Raw genomic sequence first — 8,849 nt, 5'->3', positions numbered from 1 at the left:
TTTTTTTTTTTTTTTTAAATCTTATGTCACACATAAACTATTTACTAAAATTCTACAGCACACCAAAAAGTATATTTTTTGCTGACAAAAAGTAGGTATAATTTTGATTCATTTACACCAGACGGCTGTCATTGTGTTGGCAGTTGTCATTTTAAACATTTGACAATCTAAAGGAAAAGAGGTCAGTGCCTCAAGTATTGCATGTTTAAAAAAATCTTGCAGAACTGTTGAAAATCGTTTGTCTGGGCCATCCTTACGAAATGCTATTCCTGCTAAATGTTAAAATGTTGCAAAATATTTTTCAGACCAACTGCAACAGTGTAAGTTTCACAGGAACCACTCTGATAAGTGCAGGGAACTGCAGAAATGAAATCTACATGTAATTGGACAAATAGTGTATATAAGCAATGGCTAAGCCTCCCTTCCCAGAGGCAGAGCTTTGGCTATGCATCCTGTCTTTTTTACTTGCTGCAAGTAAATAAGAACTACCTTGCAACAACTAGTTCTTGTTTGTTTTTAAATATATTTTATTGATTTTTTTACAGAGAGGAAGGGAAAGGGATAGAGAGTTAGAAACATGGATGAGAGAGAAACATTGATCAGCGGCCTCCTGCACACTTCCCACTGGGGATGTGCCCGCAACCAAGGTACATGCCCTTGACTGGAATCGAACCTGGGACCTTTCAGTCCGCAGGCTGACGCTCTATCCACTGAGCCAAACCGGTTACAGCTAGTTCTTGTTTTTGAATAGAGCAACCCAAGCAGCAAACCTTTTGAGTTTGGTCACAAGTTTGGTAACTCAGATGGGACTCTTTTTTTTCTTTCTTTCTTTTTTTTTTTTTTGAATGGCACTCTCTTAAAAGAACTCCTTCTTGGCCTGGTGGGGATGCTTGTCAAGAAGACTGCAGCAGCACTCCGCACCTGTGTCTCCACTGGACCAAGGATCTGTTCTGTGGGAGATTCCTGCTGTCTGGCCTGCCTCCACAGCAAGTGGACCTGCTTCACTCAATGCGTTGGCCCCAGGGCCACTTTAATTAGTGTTTCTTTTCCCGTTTTGGGTATAGAGTTGTTGGTAAGATAGTTTCAGTTCTGGTGTGTGTTTGGTTTCTGGTTGGTTGGGCAGGATTCAGGGCCTGAATTAGGTCTAACTCTGGAGGGTTGAGGAACACCTGTGGGGCAATCCATGCCATCCTTGAGTAACAATCTGCTCTGGTTGTCCGTCTGTCCTGCAGGAGGTGGATTTTGATCTTTGTGTGGACATTTGTGTTTGCCTTATTTGTCTTTTTTTTATAAATTAAATCTTTATTGTTCAGATTACATTTGTTCCTCTTTTTTCCCCCCCATAACTCCCCTCCTCCCAGTTCCCACCCCACCCTCCGCCCTCACTCCCCACCCACTGTCCTCATCCATAGGTGCACGATTTTTGTCCAGTCTCTTCCCGCATCTCCCATTCCCCTTTCCCCCCCAAGAATAGTCAGTCCATTCCCTTTCTATGTCCCTGATTCATTATAATCACCAGTTCATTCTGTACATCAGATTATTTATATACTTGATTCTTAGATTCACTTGTTGATAGATGCATGTTTGTTGTTCACAATTTGTATCTTTACCTTTTTCTTCTTCCTCTTCTTAAAGGATACCTTTCAGCATTTCGTATAATACTGGTTTAGTGGTGATGAACTCCTTTAGCTTTTCCTTATCTGTGAAGCTCTTTATCTGACCTTCAATTCTGAATGATAGCTTTGCTGGATAAAGTAATCTTGGTTGTAGGTTCTTGGTGTTCAGCACTTTGAATATTTCTTGCCATCCCCTTCTGGCCTGCAAAGTTTCTGTTGAGAAATCAGCTGACAGTCGTATGGGTATTCCCTTGTAGGTAATTGAGTCTCTTTCTCTTGCTGCTTTTAAGATTCTCTCTTTGTCTTTTGCTCTTGGCATTTTAATGATGATGTGTCTTGGTGTGGTCCTCTTTGGATTCCTTTTGTTTGGGGTTCTCTGCGCCTCTTGGACCTGTAAGTCCATTTCTTTCACCAGGTGGGGGAAGTTTTCTGCCATTATTTCTTCAAATAGGTTTTCAATATCTTGCTGTCTCTCATCTTCTGGCACCCCTATAATTCTGATATTAGTGTGCTTGAAGTTGTCCCAGAGGCTCCTTACACTATCTTCGTATTTTCGGATTCTTTTTTCATTTTGCTTTTCCGGTTGGGTGTTTTTTGCTTCTTTGCATTTCAAATCTTTGGCTTGATTCTTGCGCTCCTCTGGTCTGCTATTGGGTATAATATTCTTTATTTCAGTCAGTGTATGCTTAATTTCTAGTTGTTTCTTTATCATAGCATCGAGGGTCTCATTAGTTTTCGTGAGGCTCTCCTCAAGTTTATTGCAAGCCCTCAAAATTGCGTTTTTTATCTCTATATCCTCCATTTCTGTCGTGTGTTTTTTTGTCTCCGCATTTTTTATGCTTTCTTGGTGCACCCTCTTGTGGTCTTTGTGCGCAGTCTTGTTCTAGTTAAACCTTGATTGTTGCAGTTAATACTAGAGGGATTTGACCACCAGGCCAACTGGCTGTGAGAATCAGCTGTGTGGAAAACTTCTGTCCTCTGGGGAGGTGCTAATCTAGCCTTTGCCTGAGGCGATCCGGCAAATGGCTCTGTGCCGGCTTGGGCTGGATGGGTCCCAGGGGATCTACAGGGCGGGTGGAGCGAGCAGTTATGGCTGCTCTCAGTCCGGTCCCCAGAGGCTCTGCCTCTCAGAGTCCCAGCATCCGCTGCAAACCTCGGAGAGAAAGCTGCCCTCACGTTCCAACTGATGCTAGACAATCCTGCTTCTCCCGTTTGAGTATGAGTCCCTAGAGACTCGCCCGGATCTGGAGCTCAGAGTCTGAGACTCCCTCCTGATTGAAAACAACAACCACGCCCTCAGCCACCAGACCGCTTTGCGCGCGCACCTCCGCACCTTTAAATTTTCCACACTGCGCCTCCTCTGAGCCTGGGTATGCTGTTGTCTTTCCTTCTAGTTGAAGAGTCTCTCCTCAGCCAGCCTTCCTGTGGTTCTGGGTGATGTCCGTTCCGTCTTTTAGTTGTATTTTTGAAGTGGTTGTTTGCGGCAGCAATCTCCGGTGTTTACCTATGCCACCATCTTGGTGGTATCTGCCTTATTTGTCTTATATGTAAATGTGCTGGCTATGGGAAACTCAAATTTGATCCCTGAATGGAGCCCTTTGGGGTACATCCTTCAGAATTGGATAGAAAGAACCCTGTTTATTTGACTTAAAGAAATTAAAGTGCTCATATAAATTAAGAAATATAGTGCTCTACTGGTGTGTCTCAGCAGTTGAGCATCAGCCTGTGAACCAGGAGGTCACGGTTTGATTCCTGGTCAGGGCACATGCCTGGGTTTTGGGCTCAAACCCTAAGTAGGGGCATGCAGGAGACAGCCGATCAATGATTCTCTCTCATCATTGATGTTTCTTCTCTCTCTCTCCCTCTCACTTCCTGTCTGAAATCAATTTTTAGAAAGGTATGACTCATTTGTTATTTTTTAAAAAGTAATTTACTGGTACCCTGTCCATTCATAAAGAGCATATATCTGCAAGGATGGTTTTGAGATCACTGACTCTGAGCAGGTGCAGTCATGCATTTTCTTGTGTCAGAGCCTAATCAAGTAGCTCAACTTCTGAGTAGCAGCTCATTAGCTCCCCTCCTCTCCTCTGGGAGTGGGGCAGGTCAAAGGGAGAAAGATTGCTCTCTTTATCCGTAGGCAAGATGAGGTGCTTCTAAGCTGTGTCCCCTCCTTGGGGAGTGGCCCCCGCTCAGCCTGGGCACAGGCCCTCTGGTTTTGGGGAGTTTTCTGACTGGCAGTGGAATAGGCTGACCTGGGTGCTTGCCCAGCTGTGGGAGCAGCAGCGGGGAGCAGCCCAGTCCTCTGTCACAGCCACGGGCAGCCATTGACGTTTAGGATCAGAATGCTGTACTGCTAAGGTGTGAGCTGGAAGGGAGACGAGTGCAGGGAGGCCACACCACCCAGAACCTTCCTTTTAGTGGGTTGGGTCTGAGTTGTGACGTGTGAGTCAAGCTGTGAAACCAGGCATACTGGACCTGACCTTTGCCTCTCTCAGTACCCCCTGTTTGAGATACGGGGGAGGCCTTCTCAGCCCATCTTCTCTAAGCAAAGTCCTGGGGAGCCGGAAGTTAGAGGGCTGTGAGGAGCCAGGATGTGTAAGGGAGGTAGGAGGTACCACTGCTAAGTGTGGGCATCAGCGGCCCATGAGAAGAGGCGAGGCAAAGCGGTGCCTTGTGTGAGCAGCCCCTATGGGGGGCTGACATTCTTACTTTGACCTCCTGTTTCATCCTGATTTGAATAACTGGAGCCTGCAGTTGTTTCAGTCTTCACTTTCAGTCTTGAGTTCCTGTTTCTAAAATGGGCACAGATGGTGGAGGAGCCACAGTCTGTGAAGGATGGAAACTGTGGGGTACATAGACCTCTGGTGATCTGCTCATCTTAAGGTTTCTCCCAGTACGTAATGGGCAGTGGGTTTAGGGTGCAGAGAGGTTGCAAGTAAGTGTGTTCTCCCTGCCACCACGAGTGGCTTTTCTGTGGTGCCTTGTCCCAAGAGAGCAGATGCAGAGGGCCATGTCAGGACTTCCTCCCCATCTGCCCTCCCTCCCAGGGAAGTGAAGCTCTACTTGGCCACATGGCAAACATCACTGTGCTTGAGAAACCATGGGTCACCGACCGGCTATTGTGTAGAACTGTCATATCTGGCATCCCTTCCCCCCCTGGGATTGCTGTGCTTCACCCACTAGGCTCACCCTTTTGGCATGGCCACTTCCTGCCCAGATCCTACCTGTCCTTCCAAGTCCTAGATACATCTGGCCGCTCAGTAAGTGTCCTGGATCATATGGGGAAAGATTTAAGTGCGACAGCACCTTCCCCTTTCTCTCCCTTGTTGGCATCTTTGTCCTGAGGTAGGCTACCACTCTGACCCACCTTGCTTATTAGATCCCCACCAGGGTGGGAGTTTCTGAGTGGCAGGGTCCCAATCTCCTTGATTTTCCCCTACTTCTGCCTCACCTCTTATGGCACATGTCTCCTGTTGAATGGTGCTGTCCTTATGCACTTCTGTTCTCAGGAATCCAAGAACCTAGGGGACATTCATAAATCAGGCAGCCAGAGAATTTCACTCCTCCAGCTCAAAGACGTACTCTGTCATGTTCAGCAGGTGGCAGTCACAGAAGTATGACGTGTCCCTATTCCCTCAAGAATGAGGAATAAAAAAATCTGGCAGGGGGAGCGGCGGGCAGGGGCGGGGGGGCTGGCTGGTTTGACTCAGTAGTTTGGATTGTTGTCACCCTTACACCAAAAGGTGGGGGGTTCAATTCCCGGTTAGGGCACATACCCAGGTTGCAGGTTTGGTCATCAGTTGGGGCACATGTGGTAGGGAACCCGATTGATATTTCTCACATCAATGCTTCTCTCTCGACCCCCTCCCTTCCTCTCTCTAAAATCAATAATAAAAAATTTTAAAACCTTTAAAAAAATCTAAGGGAGGAATTGTTAGGTAGGACAAGGGTCTCAAAGTCTAGGCCATTCTTACTATATGCTATCCTTGCTAAATATTAAAATACTAGTGGCCCAGTGCACGAAATTCACGCATGGGTAGGGTCCCTAACAGCTGCTGGCTGCCAACCAGGGCCTTCCTACGTTCCGCACCGCCCCCTGGTGGTCAGCGCACGTCAAAGCGAGTGATCAAACTCCTGGTCAGTAGATCTCCCGAGGGGACACTTTGCATATTAGGCTTTTATATATATAGATAGCATACCCCGCTGCAACCTAAAGCCCAGAAGGCTGGGTGTTCACCTGTCATGCCTCCTCCTACAATGCCCTCCCCACTGCTTCCCTTTTGGCACCCCAAACCCGGCGTCCCAACGAGGATGTGTGCCCAAGCTGCCATCTAGCTCTCTAATGCCAACACCACCTACAGCTGTAGAAGAAGGAGAAGGGGGTGGGTAAGTAAGGAGGTCTCTGTACCACAACTCACACAAAGCAAACTGCCTGCAAATTGACGGTGGTAAAGCACCAAGGAAGCAACTGGCTGCAAAAGCCACTTGCAAAAGAGTGTTCCCTCTGCTGGAGGGGTGAAGAAACCTCATTGCTACAGGCCTGCTACAATGGCACTCGGTGAAATGAGACATTATTAGGAGTCCGTTGAACTTCTGATTCACAAAATTCCCTTCCAGGCTCTGGTGCGAGAAGTAGCTCAGGACTTCAAATCAGATCTGTGCTTTCAGAGTGCAGTTATTGGCACCTTGAAGGAGGCAAGTGAGGCCTGTCTGGTTTTTGAAGACACCAACCTGTGTGCTATCCATACCAAACATGTAACAATTATGCCAAAAGACACCTAGCTAGCACTCTGCATTCATGAAGAAAGTGCTTAGGAATTCACTGTGATGGAAAACATTTCGTTATTTTTTTCTGTTCTTTTTTTTTTTTTTAATCCTCATCTGAGGACATGTTTATTGATTTTTAGATAGAGAGGAAGAGAGAGAGAGAGAGAGAGAGAGAGAGAGAGAGAGAGAAGAACATAGATGTGAGAGAGATATCCATCAGTTGCCTCCTTCATGAGCCTTGATGGGGACCAGGGATCAAACACACATCCCCAGTATGGGCCCTGATGGAAACAAACCTGCAACCTTTCATTGTACTGGGTGATGCTCCAACTAACTGAGCTACACTGCCCAGGGCTTTTGTATTCTTTACTTTTTAAAAAAAGTTTAATTTTTGTGTTGAGATAAATTATCTTCACTTATACCAGTTAACTTCATAAAAGAGAGGTTAGAAGGAAGAGTGTTTATACAATATTTATGATGAAATTATATATTTAGCATGAAATTATATAATCTGTGCTAAAAGTCTGTAGAGAGCACCTGGGAAGGCACATGGGCATTTCTTTAATTATTGTCAGCTGAATCCAGTGGCTTTGGCAAAGCCACATCCTGGAAACACACTTTGCCAGAGGCAGGAGTGTTGTCAGCTTGACCTTCAGCCCAGGTGCCAGGGGGTGGGTTTTGTTATTTAAATCCAGCCAAGCACCAGGAATGAATATGACTCGGGCCCACCCAAGAATGCACATAATGTCCTCTGTCTTGACTTTTAGTAAAACTTCCTGTTTTTTGCTGTAAAAATAAACACGCTGTATTGGCTCTGGTTCCCTGTCCCTGTCTCTCCATCAGAAGACAGTGTTCCCCAGCAGCCACACGTGATCAGCACACCCTCTGTCTGAGGAACAGCAGCTGTGTGTGAAGCCTCCCCCCGCCAGCCAGAGGAGCCACCAAAACTATGAACAACACCCACCAGAGGAGCTGCTGCCAACTGAGGAGCAGCTGCTACCACAACCTCCCAAGGAGCAACCACAGCCTGAGGAGCCACTGCCACCTAAGGAGCAGCCCCTGAATGACTCAGCATCTAGATATGTCAGTGAGATCAAACATGGGTAGACAAAGAAACCCCCAAAGGAAAGAAAAGGAAGACTCCCAGAAAAGCAGCTAAGTGAAACAGGCATGCAGCATGACAGAAAAAGAATTCAGATTAAGGGTCCTAGAATGCATAAACCGGATGGAGGAAAAAATCAACAACTTATGCAAGAAGCAAGAAGAAATGGATGAAAAAATCAACAACTTATGTAAGAATCAAAAAGAAATGGATGAAAAAAATCAATAACTTATGTAAGAACCAAGAAGAAATAAAGAGTGATATAGCTGCAATAAAAAACACCATTGAGCCGAAACCAGTTTGGCTCAGTGGATAGAGTGTCGGCCTGGGGACTGAAAGGTCCCAGGTTTGATTCTGGTCAAGGGCATGGACCTGGGTTGCGGGCACATCCCCAGTGGGAGATGTGCAGGAGGCAGCTGATCAATGTTTCTCTCTCATCGATGTTTCTGACTCTCTATCTCTCTCCCTTCCTCTCTGTAAAAAATCAATAAAATATATATATATAAAAAAACACCATTGAAAGTTTCAACAGTAGACTAGGAGAAGCGGAGAACCGAATTAGCGAATTAGAAGACAGGGAAGCAAAACACACCCAAACTGAACTGCAATTGAAGAAAAAAATTAAAAGACAGGAGGAGAGCCTAAGGGAGCTATGGGACAACATGAAACGAAACAACATACGAATAATAGGGGTGCCAGAACAACAGAAAGAGGAACAAGGGTTAGAAAACCTATTTGAAGAAATAATATCAGAAAACTTCCCTGAGGTGGGGAAGAAAAAAGTCACACAAGCACAGAGAGTCTCAAACAAGGTGAACCTGAAAAGACCCACACCAAGACACATCATAATTACCATGGCAAATGTTCAGGACAAAGAGAGAATCTTACAGGCTGCAAGAGAGAGACGGAAAGTTACATACAAGGGATCTCCCATTAGATTATCAAATGATTTCTCAACCGAAACACATCAGGCCAGAAAAGAATGAACGGAAATTTACAAAGTGATGCAAAGCAAAGGACTGAATCCAAGAATCTCTATCCAGCAAGGCTATCACTCAAAATTGAAGGGGAAATAAGAAGCTCCACAGACAAAAAAAGGCTAAGGGAGTTTATCACCACCAAGCCAGCAATGCAAGAAATGCTAAAGGGACTAGTGTAAAAAGAAGAAAGGAAAAGCTCAGAAAGGGGGGAAACAAAGATGGTGGCATAGGTAAACACCGGAGATTGCTGCCTCGCACAACCACTTCAAAAATACAACTAAAAGACATAACAGACATCATCCAGAACCACAGGAAGGCTGGCTGAGTGGAATTTCTACAACTAGAAGGAAAGAGAAAAGCATACCGAGACTCAGAGGAGGTGCG

This window comes from Myotis yumanensis, unplaced genomic scaffold, assembly GCF_028538775.1.
Source record: "Myotis yumanensis isolate MYYU_CA2020_CCGP unplaced genomic scaffold, mMyoYum1.0.hap1 SCAF_3, whole genome shotgun sequence".
Taxonomy (NCBI): Eukaryota; Metazoa; Chordata; class Mammalia; order Chiroptera; family Vespertilionidae; genus Myotis; species Myotis yumanensis.
The sequence above is the reverse complement of the archived record's forward strand: the minus strand, read 5'-3'. Positions refer to the sequence as shown.